This window comes from Lactuca serriola, chromosome 5 (genome assembly GCF_051521515.1).
Source record: "Lactuca serriola cultivar US96UC23 chromosome 5, Lser_US96UC23_V15, whole genome shotgun sequence".
NCBI classification, from domain to species: Eukaryota; Viridiplantae; Streptophyta; class Magnoliopsida; order Asterales; family Asteraceae; genus Lactuca; species Lactuca serriola.
This window is the reverse complement of record NC_136412.1, coordinates 9,976,992-9,992,881: the sequence shown is the minus strand read 5'-3', so window position 1 is coordinate 9,992,881 and position 15,890 is coordinate 9,976,992.

The window sequence follows — 15,890 nt, the reverse complement described above, 5'->3', positions numbered from 1 at the left end:
GGTCATGTAGTAGATAATGAAGACATACGTGTGCAATCCTCCTAAGATCAAAGCAATAGAGAATTAGTCGGCACCGGAGATACCCACAAAAACCCGTCAATTCTTGGGTCTCGCTGGCTACTATTGCAAGTTCATCCAGAATTTTTCTTGAATCACCAAAACCCTAACCATTCTGACACAGAAAGATGTACCCTCTTGTTGGAGGTCTTACTCTGGAAAGACATGGTACTCCTTGAAAAGAGCAGAAAACTTAACTCGTGGTACATTAGACTTTTCGAAATCCTCATTAGGATCGATTCCGTAGCCAACAAACTTCGACTACCCTCAGAACTTAGCAGTATCCATCCAGTATTTCACATCTCTGTCCTTAAGAAGTGCCTACCCGATGAAACCATAGTAATCCCTTTTGATGAGACCGAAATCAACGAAAGTCTGAACTTCATGGTAGAACCAATCGAAATCATAGATCAAAAGGTTAAACGTATGAAACAAGTCGTATTCCGATAAGTGAAAGGTTCCCCGAAATGCCATGTGAGAATCCGAATTCACTTGGAAGCGTGATGATCCAATAGAACAGATGTATCCGTGTCCTCTTTCCAAATCCGCGAGTCACATCTAAAGTTTGAATTTCGGGACAAAATTCCCTCTAACGGGGGGGATAATGTGACAACCCGAAGTTCGTTCCGTTGTCGTAACCCGGTTCCGTCAATAAAGCCGTTACGTCCCAATTTTTCCGTTAAGTTTGTTTTAAATTAATTAAATTGCGACTTCTATTTAGGTTCCATAAGTGATGAGATACATTTTAAAACATTAAAATATTTTCTATTTTCATTTAGAAAATATTTAGTTTCATCTAAGTCGTAATTACGGTAAATTAATCGGGTGTGACCAAAAGCCTCGTGTAACGTCAGTATCGGGTAGAATTCCACCGTGTCCCAAACTTTGAGCATATATAAAGTTGAGAGAGCCTCATTTGAAGCCTTTTCCACTCTCTCTCTACTCTCTCTACTTTCTCTCTCTAAAACTCAAAATCAAGCCAAAATCATCCAAATCAAGCTCCAAATCATCAAGGTAACTATCCTAGCTCCCAGTATAACACCTTTAGCCTTCAAATTCGTGGTTTGTATGAGGAATAGGAACATAAACATGTGTTTATGGTCCTGGAACCTCCTTAGGCCGTGAACACATGTATTAAGGGGTTTTGTGCCTTAAAACCCTTCCAAACCTCATTTGGAGCTTAGATATGAATAAGGGACTTATTTGCATGGACTTAGAACACCTTGAACTCATCATTTGAGGCATAAGCATGAGTTTACGTCCCAAGCACATGCTTGGACCGTAAACACCTATTCATGGGGAGTAAACTCAATTTAAGGTGTTAGTTTTCCCTAAACACCTCCAACAAGCTTCCATGAGAGTATAGAACCTTATAATCCATTAAGAAATGCACCAAAACTTACACAAATGGGACAAGCTTGAGTTTATGGCCCAAGAACATTCTTGGATCGTAAACTCATCTCCTTAGACCTTAAACTCATTCTATGGGTGTTAAAGTGCCCTTAACACCTTGTTTGGCTTAGGAATGGGTCTAGAACTTAGTACGCTTAACTTTCAACCACCAAAACCCATGAATCTTGGACAAAACATGAGTTTACGGTTATAAACTCATGTGTTTAAGGTAGTAAACTCCCAAGAACATCTTCTTAGACCGTAAACTACTTTTCCAAGGTTAATACAATTCCCAATCACTTCCTAAGCCATGGAATCCACCCTACAACCTTCCTATGTGCATTGTAATGACCTTGGACCACCAAAACATCAAGGGATTGAGTGTGGGCTTACGGCTGTAAACTCCTAGTTTAGTGCAGTAAACTCCATTAGATGGTCCATATGTGAGTTTAATCCATTCCAATGCCCTAGATTTGATCCTAGCCAATTTTCCCAAGTGATATAAGGCCATTTGGCATCATAGAACACCCCACCATGAGTTTACGGCCGTAAACTCATGGGGAGAGGTTCATTAGGGCCGTAAACCCTCTTATGAGTTTACTCTTGAGGAGTAAACTCCATATCCAAGCCTTATACGTCCTTAGATGTCACCTGGGTCACTCCAAACACTTGATTTGAAGTGTTTTCGCGTCTTGGGGTGTATAAGCATATCTAATTAGTGATTCAAAGTCTAAGTAGATACATTTGTATATCATTTCATATTACCAAGGAACCTCTCACGTTATCAAGCCCCAAACCGACACTTAGCATCCAATATGTCACGTTTTCTCGCCTGGTGAGTTCATACCCCTACCCTTTTTCAATGTTTTTCAATGTTTTCAGGGGGGGGGGGGAATACAAGCAAAAGTACAAGAATACCTTGTACTTAATTTCATTATTTCGTTTGAATGGTTTCTTAATCTGTATACTTTTAAGAACTGAAAACATATTAACAAACTGTTTGACTTGCAGAGTTGTTTTTCAAACCGATTTCAATTCTTATTATATAATGTTATACTTTATACTTCGCAATTGATTATTCACACAATTACTGTTTGAAATCATAGAACTTTTGTATTGTCCTTAATAAAACACCCCCTAGATACGAGTGTGAAGGACAAGCATCATTAGAACTTAGTCAGGTCCTAGATAGTACTTCCCCTAGATACGAGAGTAAAGGACCAATAAAACAGGGTTTCCGTATTAATAATTTCAGTTTTAAATTCATAAATCTTAAGATTGGAGACACGTCCTTTGTAACACTTCCCCTAGATACGAGAGTGGAGGACTATCCTTGTAACCAGAATCTCCGGAATGGAGAGCGTGACTTGAGTGTATAGATCTATACGGGATTGACTATCCCGCACCTGGCTGCTAGCTACAGCCGAACCGAAAGGTTCAAGGGTGACAAAAGTCATAAAAGATATTGGCCCCCTTCCGAGTCATATCTAGTCTGAAGTATGGTTAAGGAACTCGCAATCAAGATTATGAAAGCTTTATACTTATTTATTAGTTTTATATACGTGTTAAAACTAATGTACATTTAAGGGTAACCAAACTTTTAGGAAACTTCACACACACATTTTAAGTATGGTAGATACTTGTACGTTACTTTCAGATTCGATAACACTTCACAAACCTTTTAGGAAAATAAGGGTTTTTCCTAGGATAACTGAACTTGTTCTTAATTAGAGTGTGTAAAAAATCAGATAACAAACAGTTCTTAATCAAACTAGGTAACAAACGGGTAACTAAACTTTACTTTTAGGAAAATATGGGATTTTCCTGGGATAACAGTTGTTCATAACCAGAATCGTGTAACAAAACAGATGACTAAACTTTACATATAAAAAATATGGGACTTTCTTGGATACATAACTTTTTCAGAAACCGAAAGGAAACTTGTACATTTTCAGAAAACAAACCGCTTATGAACTCACCAGCTTTATGCTGATTTTCAAACTGCTTGTATTCTCAGGTCCACATTAGACAGGTACCCGCGATCTTTTGGAGAAGACGAAGTGCTTATCAGACTCGTCTTAACCTTTGTTCATATGATATGTATATGTATAACACTTGTAACACTTTGATTTCAAACAAATGTAACAATTCTATGTAATGTAATGTTTTGTGTTTACTACGCTTACTATGTACATTGGTTACAATATTCATGACGTCCTCCGCCCTGGAACGTTTCGGCCTTCGGTTTTGGGGTGTGGCATTAATACTCGGTTCCTTTACATCTAAAAGCCAGATCTAAGTTTGTTAAGACATCCTAGGCCAAGAAGTTAGCAACTTTATGCCTTTGCATGCCTCATATACGCCCAACACCTCCGTTAAGACCTTTGCATGGTCTTTAACCCATGCATGAGGCCAACACTCCCATCAAGACTCCATTTTTATGATACTAAAGGACCAAGGGACCTCAGATTTGTCACTCACAAATGGAGGTCCAAAATCAACCAAAAGGGACAAGATAGAAAATCCTAGCTAAATCTAGACATTTAAGATGAAAGATCCAAGCTTTTACCTCTAGAAGCTTTGCAAGATGATTATGATGCAGGTTCTTGAAGCACCAACTCGTTCCAAGCTTGTTTAACCTTCGCTTCTTCTTGGAATGAACACTAAAAGGGCCACAAATGCACTTTTTAAAGCTCAAAATGGTCTCACAAGTTTCTCTGGAGTGTAAGGACGTTGTAAAGCTGTGGAGGCTCTCTAAGGTTAAGTCCAAGGGACTTAAGGTCACTTAAATAGGCCTCATATCCGAAAATTAGGGTTTTGGGCCCCTGGTACGTACGCCCAGCATATGGCCAACTCCTCTGCGACCAGCCATGCATAGTACGCTAAGCGTATACTTAAGTATGCCCAGCGTACTTAAAGGACCAATTATGCTAAAATGTAAATTCTTGAGGGTTTCAAGTCATACCAGATTTAGGGTGTTACAACTCTCCCCCACTTGAACTAGACTTCGTCCTCTAAGTCCGTTGCTGTAAACATTTCGGGGTAATACTCCCGCATCTCCTCCTCCGGCTCCCAAGTCCATTCAGAGCCCTTCCGGTGCTGCCATTGTACCATTACCAACTTCACTTCTTTGTTCCGAAGACCCTTCATCTTCCTATCTAAGATGGCGACCGGCTTCTCGACATATTTCAGGCTCCCATCCACCTGAATGTCATCCAAGGAAACAACTACGGACTCGTCAGCAACACACATCCAAAGCAGAGACATGTGGAAGGTGTTGTGAATCTGACTAAGCTCCTCTGGCAGCTCCAAGCGATATGCTACCTTGCTCACTCGGGCCGTAATCTTGAACGGGCCTATGAACTAAGGCCCCAACTTACCCCTCTTTCAAAACTTGATAATCTCTTTCCATGGAGACACTTCCAACAATACAAAATCCCCACCTGAAACTCGAGATCCGAACGTTGTCGGTCAGCATAACTTTTCTGATGTCTCAGTGCAACTCGCAACCGGTCGCGCACCTGTTGAATCAATCTGGTAGTCTTGAGCACTACCTCAGTGCTCCCTATGACCCGATGCCCAACCTCGTCCTAACACACTGGGGGTCCTGCACCTCGACCATATAACATCTTGAATGGGGCTCGGTCAATACTAGCATGATAACTATTGTTGTACGAGAACTCTACCAGTGGGAGGTATGTATCCCAACTCCCTCCAAAATCTAGTACGCATGCTCGAAGCATTTCCTCCAGCGTCTAGATCGTCCTCTCACTCTGACCGTTAGTCTAAGGGTGGTACACCGTACTAAAATTTAGTTGAGTGCCCTGATCCTCATGGAACTTCTTCCAAAATATGGAAGTAAAACGGACATCCCTGTCGGAGACTACATACATGGGCACCCCGTGTCTAGCCACCACCTCACGAACATAAATATCTGCCAACTTCTCTACTGATATATTCTCATAAATCGGAATAAATTGGGCACTCTTCGTTAGTCTGTCTACGATCACCCATATAGTGTTCACTTCCCTTGCCTTCCTAGGCAACTTTGTGATGAAGTCCATGGTGATTTCTTCCCACTTCCACATAGGGATAGGTAGTGACTAGCCTTGCCATGAGGCTGCTGCTGCTCGGCCTTGACCTTCCTATAGGTCAAGCACTGCTCCACGAACCAGGCGATCTCACACTTCATGCAGGGCCATCAATAACTCAGCCTCAAGTCCCTATACATGTTCGTAGCTCCTAGGTGTATAGAGAAATTGGACTTATGCGCCTCCTCTAATAGCCTCTGCATCACTCCCCCTATCACTCGTACCCATACCCGACCACATTACATCAAAAATCTGCGGCTATCTTTAACAAACAAAGGATACTGTCCCCGAATTTTCTCTATCTTCCAATTCTCTTTCTTCTCCCCCTCGACACGGGCTTCCCTGATCATATCCAACAAAGGCGAAATCATATTCATCCTCATACAAATGTTCTTAATCGGGGACCCCTCCATCTTGCGGCTCAATGCATCGGGCACCACGTTGGCCTTCCGTGGGTGGAATAGAATCTCGCAATCATAATCCTTTAGCACATCCAGCCACATCCTCTATCGCATGTTGAGGTTCTGCTGATCCATCAAATACTTCAGACTCTTGTGATCGTTATATATAGTGAACTGCACTCTATATAAATAGTGCCTCCAAATCTTGAGGGCAAACACCACTGCCCCCAATTCCAGGTCATGTGTGGGGTAATTCACCTCGTGAAGCATCAATTCCCTTGAGGCGTAAGCAATCATGTGCCTCCTCTACATCAGAACCGCACCTAACCCTGAAATCGATGTGTTACAGTACACCACTAAATCATCCAACCCCTCGGGCAGTACTAGAATCGAAGCCTCGCATAACCTCCGTCGCATATTCTTAAAAGCCACCTATTGATCCGCACCCCACCGAAAAGTCACAATGTTCTTGGTCAAATGGGTCAATGGCACAACAATCTTGGAAAAATCCTAAATAAATCTATGGTAGTATCCCGCTAGACCCAAGAAGCTATGAATCTCTGATGCATTCCTCGAAACTTCCCACCGCACCACAGCCTCAACCTTGGCCGGATCAACTGGAATACCTTCTTGATTGATGACATGCCTCAAAAACTGTACTTCCCACAACCAAAAATCACACTTGGAGAACTTTGCATAAAGTTTCTCCGCCCTCAGGGTCTCTGGTACCTTCCTCAAATGCTGCTCATGCTGCTCTGTGGTCTTAGAATAGACAAGGATGTCATCAATAAATATAATCACCGACCGATCCAGCATCGGCCTACACACTCTATTCATGAGATCCATGAACGTCGCTGGGGAATTGATGAGCCCAAAAGGCATCACCACAAACTCATAGTGCCCATACCGAGTCCTGAAAGCCATCTTCGGTATATCCTCATCTGATGATACCCCGACCGAAGACCAATCTTGGAAAACCAAGACGCGCCCTGCAGCTGATCAAACAAGTCATCGATCCTTGGCAACGGATAACGGTTCTTCACCGTTAATTTGTTCAGCTCCCTATAATCGATTCACATTTTGTATCATACATCCTTCTTTTTCATGAAATGAATCGGTGCTCCCCACGAGGAACTGCTCGGACGAATGAACCCTTGGTCTAGTAGCTCTTGAAGCTGCGTAGATAACTCCTGCATCTCCGGTGGTGCCAACCGATATGGCGCCTTTGCTATCGGAGCGGCTCCCGACACCAAGTCAATACGAAACTCCACCTGCCTCTCCGGAGGCATTCCTGGTAACTCTTCGGGGAAAACGTCCCGGAAATCCTGTACCATCGGTACACTGCCCACATCCATTATGGTCTTTACTCTCGAATCCGAGACATAAGCCAAAAATCCCGTGCAAACCTGCTGTAAAAACCTCCTATATCTTGCTGCCGAACAGAGTGTCGGTCCCCGCGAGGCCCTCTCCCCATGAATAACCAATTCTCCCCCATTTTGGGTTCGAATCCTGACCAAATGGCGCTCGCAATCAATCATGGCCCCGTTGGCCCCCAACCAATCCATCCCGACAATCACTTTCAACCGTCTCAACGATATCGGAACTAAATCAACACGGAACCTCTCGCCCAACACGTTCAGGACACAACCCTGATATACCCTCACAACACTAAAGGTGTGGTCATCTGCAATCTCCACCTCGAGCAGGGAATCCAAGGTCCCTGGCGCGTCCCCAAACTTCTTGCTAAGCGCAAGTGGCACAAATGATCGGGTAGCACCTGAATCAAACAAGACATGAGTAGACATACCATTGGCCAAAAAGGTCCCTATACAAGAATAAAGTACACATAAGTCATACAACATAATAAGAGTAGATGATAACAGACACGTACCAGCCACAACATTTGGCGCGGCCCGAGCCTCCTTGGTAGGCAACTGAAACGCACGGCTCTTCGCCGTCGGGGCATCCGCCTTAACAGGGCGGCCATCAGTGATCCTCAATGTAGCAGGTGCAGACACCGCCACTACTCCTCCCCTTCCTGCTACCTCGGACAGTCGGCCTTTTATGGCCAGTCTGGTTACAGTGGAAACATATCAGGCCCTTCTTGGGGCAATCCTTGCTCACGTGGCCTTGCTGACCATAAGAGTAACATCCCGATATCACAGCTGTTCGATACACCCCATTATGAAACCTCCCGCACTTGGCACACCGGCCCCGGCCCTGCTGGCTCCTACCTGAAGAATCAGAGGTCTTAGGCTTCTTATCCTTACCCCCTGCTGCCTGCGCCTGCTCAGTCTTCCAATTCGTGCGGACATCCAACTCCATCTCCCTCTCATGGGCCTTCTCCACCATCTCATTTAGGGTTTTGCACCCCGTAAAACTCACAAACTCATGAATATCATCCCTCGGTATGGAATGATATCGGGTCCTCCTCATCTCCTTATCGGTAGTATATTATGGGATCAATAAAGCTCGTTCATAAAACTTGGCGGTGATCTCCATCACAGTCTCGGTGGTCTGCTGCAAGTCATGAAACTACCTCATTAGATGTTGCACCTTAATAGGTGGTGCAAACTCCGAATCAAACCATCGAACAAACTCGGCCCATGACATCTCAGCCACCCCGACTGGCCCCACCTAGCTAGTAACCTCGCCCCACCAATCTCGGTCCATATCCCTCAGCATGCAAGAAGCAAACCCAACCTTTTCTGCATCTGGGCAGGAACTCGTGCGTTGGTCGTTCTCGATATCCGCCACCCAGCGTCGGCTGACAATGGGGTCCTTGAGCCCGAAAAACTTTGGCACCCCACACACCTTGAACTCCCGGAATGAGGGAGTTCGGGCCCCAATCTGACATGTCGCCATTGATGATATCAGTAGTGTCTCATGATCCCGCCCCAGACCCAGATCCCGATCCTGATCCTCCTGCTCCAAATTGTGTCAGCACCATGCTGAACTGAAATATCATAAATCACAATGATCAGGATTTCTATATATGGGATCTTCCCACACTGGTCCTTCTTGAAGTCATCAGATCCAGCAATGGTTCGGGTTCAGGTCCTGTGCTTCCAGTAGTACGGGCCCAAGACTACCTTCGATCCACACCTACCTGTACCGTTCCCCACTGCTCTACCTGATAACTCCAATTTCTCCCAAAACTAAACCATATCCCACAATTACCGCGTACATCAGTCTCAGGCTGTCCTAAGATTTACTATACTCACGTCCATCAAACCAGCCATAATAGGTTGCGTTTATGCATGCAAATTGTACACAGAAAAGGGATCAAATAGACTTTCAAATAAAAGATTCTACCCTAGGAGCACAACCAAACATGGACCAGGAAATAAGGCAAAATCAGTCATTCTGAGGCTATAAGCTCCTAACCGTATACAATTTTAAAAGTATACACATAGCAAGTTCCATATAATTAACAAGACTCAAATATCAGTATAACATGGCTAACATATTGGTGAACTACTTACTTGGCACGGCTGATCACGCGCTCTCATGCTTTCATTTCCTTTTGAAAACCCTTTTTATGTTACTTATGAAAACAATTTTTACCATTCCTTAGTTTGAGTCCTAACACACTCGAGAGTGTGCCCGAATCCCTCAAACCAAGGCTGTGATACCAACTTGTAACGACCCACATTTCACAAGAATTTTTTTTTTTCATTTTTAATTAATAAAACACCTTTGCATAAACCATGAAATTCCAACATAATTGTTTTCAAATCAACATTCATTACAACTTTGTTTAAATCATCAGAGTGTCCCCAAAACATGTTAGTGAAAGAGAGATAGAGTGCACATCGCGCCATCACGCCTTGCCCTTGCCCTTGGGCTCAGATGTACCTGAAACAAATCAACAACCTGTAAGCGAAATGCTTAGTGAGTTTCCCAGAGCATGCCACACACAATACACATACACATATCCTATTAGCTTATTAAAGCTACACACATATCACATAAGCCATGCATAGATAAAACTTGTAAGAATGCCATGGGCTACACCACATGGTCTTACATCCAATTCCATGGGCTACCCCACATGGTCTTTAGCTAGGACTGCCATGTGCAACCTCACATGGTCTAATATCTAATGCCATGGGCTACCCCACATGGTCTTTACCTATGAATGCCATGGGCTACCCCACATGGTCTTACATCCAATGCCACGGGCTCCCCCTGGGGTCTTCCATGCAAAACACATAATCACATATCATATCAAATCACATAATGACTAACACATACATCATAATCACATAATGGACCGGCCTTGGTGTCTTAGACCCATGGGTATGGTGAGAAGACTCACCTCTGTCTGTTGTATACAAAAGCTGATGTCCTAATAGTTCGTAACTTCCCGTGCTAAATAATAATATTAACCCATGTTAGGACATCACATGATTAAAAGGGAAAACCCAAACCCCAAGTCCTTTCATGAAGGCCCAAATATCCTTTCTTTGCTAATGGGCCCAAAGTCCAAGTCCAAAATTACTAATAGGCCTCTTGGCCCGATCAATATGACCATGACCCATAACAGATGAAATGACTCATAATTACTAGAATAAAACCATGTACAATAACTAAATGAGGCCCAATAGCTCAAAGGCCCAAAACAGATTCAGGCCCAACTGTGATGCGTACGCTTGGCGTACCATCCTCGTACGCGCAACGTACTTGGGTCTTGAGACTATGTGCCGCGTACACAGGGTTACGCCCAGCGTACTACCAGATTAAGCACTTTCTCCATTAAGTGCTTAATACTCCGTTCCATTATGTCCAAAAGCCAGATCTAAGTTTCTGAAGACGTCCTAAGGCATAAAATTGGCAACTTTATGCCTTTGCATTCTTTATATACACCCAACACCTCCATTAAGACCTTTCCAAGGTCTTTAACCCATGCATGAGGCCAACACTCCCATCAAGACTCCATTTTTATGATACTAAAGGACCAAGGGACCTCAAATCTGTCATTCCCATCTTCTGAGTTGCTTAACTCACAAATGGAGGTCCAAAATCAACAAAAAGGGACAAGGTAGAAAACCCTTGCTAAATATAGAGATTTAAGATGAAAGATCCAAGCTTTTTACCTCCAGAAGCTTTGCAAAATGATTATGATGCAGGTTCTTGAAGCACCAACTCGTTCCAAGCTTGTTTAACCTCCTCTTATTCTTAGAATGAACACTAAAAGGGCCATAAATGCACTTTTTAAAGCTCAAAAGGGTCTCACAAGTTTCTCTGGAGTGTAAGGACGTTCTAAAGCTGTGGAGGCTCTCTAGGGTTAAGTTCAAGGGAATGAAGGTCGCTTAAATAGGCCTCATGTTCGAAAATTAGGGTTTTGGACCCCTGGCACGTACGCGCAGCGTACTGCTGGTACGCCCAGCGTATGTCCAGCTCCTCCGCGACCAGCCATGCATAGTACGCTAAGCGTACACTTAAGTAAGCCCAACATACTTAAAGGACCAATTACGCTAAAATATAAATTCTTGAGGTTTCAAGTCATACCATATTTGGGGTGTTACACCACTCATTTTCAATCGACTTGATGCTAGTTAATATTCAAAGTTTTGATGTGATTATCAGTATGGACTAGGTAAGCCCCCACCATGCCGATATTATGTGTCACAAGAAGGTCGTTCACCTTCACCTACCCACCAACGAAACATTAATTGTTTACCTAGATAAACCTGGCACAAACCTTCATCTCATATCATGCATTAAGGCACAAAAGTGTCGGAACAAGAAGAATCATGCCTTTCTAGCCCGCGTAATGGAGAAACAGAAAGAGGAAAAGCACATCAATGACAATTCGGAGGTGTGTGACTTTCCGGATGTATTTCCAGAAGACCTTCCAGGGATACCCCCAGAGCGACATGTCGAATTTCAAATTGAGCTAATCCCTGGGGCCACATCAATTTCCAAGTCACCCTATAGGTTAGCCCTTGCAGAAATGCAGGAGTTATCGAACCCATTGAGCAAACTCCTGGATAAAGGGTTTATAAGACCAAGCTTCTCACCCTGGGGAGCCCCGATATTATTTGTCATGAAGAAGGATGGGTCTTTCAGAATGTGCATTGATTATCGGGAGTTAAACAAGCTCACTATTAAGAACCGATACCCTCTCCCTCAGATTGATGATCTATTCGACCAACTTCAAGGAGCCAGTTATTTTTCCAAGATAAATATAAGGTCCGGATATCACCAACTACGGGTCGGAGAAGAAGATATCCCCAAAACTGCCTTCCGAACCCGCAACGGAGATTTAGATATCGTGGTAATTCCCTTCGGTCTAACAAATGCACCTGCATCATGTATGGACCTGATGAACCGAGTCTGCCGACCATTCCTCGACAACTTCGTAATCGTCTTCATCGATGACATACTTGTTTATTCACAAAGTAAGGAAGAACACAATCAACATCTAAGGCATGTATTGGAAACTCTAAGGGAGGAAAAGTTGTATGCAAGATTCTCCAAATACGAATTCTGGATTCATAGGGTGGATTTCTTAGGACACGTAGTCAGTGAAGAGGGGATACATGTAGAACCGTCTAAGATGAAAGCTATTGAGGGATGGGCAACCCCAAAGACGCCAACATAGATTAGGAAATTCTTGGGCGTTGCTGGTTATTACAGAAGGTTCATTTAGAATTTCTCAAAGATCGCCAAGCCCTTCACCGCTCTCACTAAAAAGGCGTACCATTCAACTGCGATGCAAAATAGGAAGCTGCTTTTCAATCCCTGAAACAAGCCCTCTGCAGCGCTCCTGTGTTGTCTCTGCCAGAGGGAACGAAATATTTCGTAGTGTATTGCGACACTTCCAATCAAGGGTGGGGTTGTGTACTTATGCAGCGCAGGAAAGTGATAGCCTATGCATCCAAGCAACTAAAGAACCACGAGGTAAACTATACCACGCATGATATCGAGTTACGAGTTGTGGTCTTCGCCCTAAAATTTTTGAAGCACTACCTTTATGGTACAAAGTGCACCATCTTCACGGACCACAAAATCCTCCAACATATCTTGAATCAAAAAGAGCTAAACATGAGGCAGCGGCGATGAGTAGAGTTGCTAAACGACTACGAATATGAGATCAGGTATCATCCTGACAAGGATAATGTGGTGGTCGATGCCTTAAGCAGAAAGGAATAGTCGGGTCGTCGAGTAAAGACACTGACAATGACCGTTCATTTCCACTTGTCTTCACAAATCAAAGAGGCTCAACTGGAAGCCTTGAAGCTGGAAAACGCTGCAAACGAAGCCTTACGTAGGATGGACAAGAATCCCGTAATCAGGGAGGACGGAGTACGCTATCTCATGAACCAAATCTTGATCCCAAAATTTGGTGGGTTCAGAGACATAGTCATGAATGAAGCACACAAGACACGATACTTCGTCCATTCAGGTTCGGATAAGACGTACCTAGATATCAAACAACAATATTGGTGGCCAAACATGAAAGCGGAGATTGCTACCTACGTAAGCAAGTGCCCGACTTACGCAAAGGTTAAGGTAGAATATATGAAGCCCTCAGGATTATTACAACAACCAGTGATACCCGAGTGGAAAAAGGAACGAATAACAATGGATTTTATAACCAAATTACGTAAATCGGCTGACGGAATGGATTCCGTTTGGGTGATTGTTGATCGATTGACTAAATCCGCCCATTTTATACCAATAAAAGAAACATACAAAATGGAGAGATTAACACGGACCTACATAAAAGAGGAGGTGAGACTTCATGGGGTACCGATATCTATCATCTCTGACCAAGATAGTAGATTCACCTCACGATTCTGGCAGTCACTTCAGAAAGCAATGGAGACCCAACATGATATGAGTGCTGCCTACCACCCCCAGACCGACGACAAAGTGAGCGAACCATCCAGATGCTGGAAGATATGCTCCGAGCTTGCGTGATAGATTTTGGCAAGACATGGGATACTCACTTGCCACTAATCAAATTCTCCGACAACAACATCTATCATACAAGCATTAAAGTCTCTCCCTTCGAAGCCTTATACGGTCGGAGATGTAGTTCACCTCTCTGTTGGGCTGAGGTAGGAGACACCCAGTTGGAAAGGGGACAGGTACCGAATAACACACTCACAGGACCTAAAATTATCTGGGAAACAATGAAGAAAATCGTTCAAATCAGGGCATGACTCCAAGCCTCTCAGGATAGATAGAAGAGCTATGTACACAAAAGAAGAAAGTTGTTGGAGTTCCAAGTAGGTATCGCGTGCTACTAATAGTCTCTCCATGGAAATGGATGATACGGTTTAGAAAGCGGGGAAAGCTAAATCCACGATACATCAGACCATTCGAGATCCTTTCCAGGATTGGCCCAGTGGCCTACAAGCTGCAGCTACCATCAGAGCTCAACGACGTACACCCTGTCTTTCACGTGTCAAACCTCAAGAAGTACCTAGCGGATGAAACCCTCATTGTTCAACTTGATGAGATTGAGGTGAACGAGAATCTCATGTTCGTTGAAGAACCAGTTGAAATCATGGATAGGGAAGTGAAGCGTACGAAGCAACACCGCATTCCTATTGTAAAGGTTCGATGGAGTGCAAAACGCAGACCTGAGTTCACATGGGAATGCGAGGATAAAATGATGCAAAGTACCCTCACCTCTTTTGTAGCTCTTAAGGATAGCTCACGAAAGAATTTCGGGACAAAATTCCCTCTAACGGGGGGATGATGTCACAACTAGCATTTTAGGTCTAGGTTTTCCTATTCATGAGCAAGATAGTTCTTTGTGTAACTATGACAACCCGAAATTTCTATCTTGTACATCCATTCCACTCAATCAAATTCAGACTCGTTTCTGCTATCTTTAAGCATTGTTTAGGATCTATTTGAGTGTTTTAAGCCTAGTACCTTCAAGGAAGGAGTGTTAGGAAGTATCTTTTAGAGTTTAGTGAGCAGCTTACAAGCCGGAAAACTCCAAATATTGGAGTTTAAGGCCGTAAACTAGGGTTTACGGCCATAAACCCTTGGCTGGACGTGAACTCCTCCCCTCATATATGATAGTCCTTCATTTTTCACCTTTTTCTCACACTTCCATCTCAAGAACTCGATTTCGTCTCAAGTATCATCACGGACTTTCATCTTGATCTTAAAAAATGTAAGTGATTCTTCCATTTATTAGTTGCTATCCTTCTCGATCTAGTAAAACCCTTTGATTTCATCCATGAAATTCATCTTTTTGGGTAGATCTTCAAGTTTTCCTCACTTTCACCAAGAACACCCACTTGTTCTTGGGTCGTGAACTCCATAAGAACCCTCAAAAGTGTAAGTATCTCAGCTATCTTCTAGTTATGCTTGATAAACACATGATTCCTATCCTTGAAACATCTTATGATGCATAAACATCAAGAGTTTACGACTATAAACCCTTGTATGGCCGTAAACCCTTGTTGTGGTGCATATCTTGGCTGAAAACTAGTTTTAAGTCCAAACCTAGGACCTTGAACACTAGTGAATGCTTGTTAAGGTCGTAAACTGTAACGACCCAAAAACACGGTCTAAAAATTTCGTTTTAATTTAATAATAAAACCATAGTCATCATACGATATCGAAAAATCATAAACAATGTATCTCATAATACTGTAACAACTGTCATGTATATCAAGTATAAATGTCCCAGGCTGAACAATGGTGTGTGCACTGCAATCTTCCTGAGCTCCTCTTTTGAAAACTGGGTACCTGAAACCAAAACTAAAAACTATCAGCACGAAGCTTAGTGAGTCTCCCCCAAGCTACCACATACCATACACAGAATCACATATGCATATACTGGGCCCCGCTCACTGCATCGGGGCCCGCCCAACATCGGACCGAAGTCCAGAATATCTTGGGCCCCGCCCACTACATCGGGCCCCGCCCGACATCGGACCGAAGTCTGGAATATCTTGGTTCCCGCCCACTA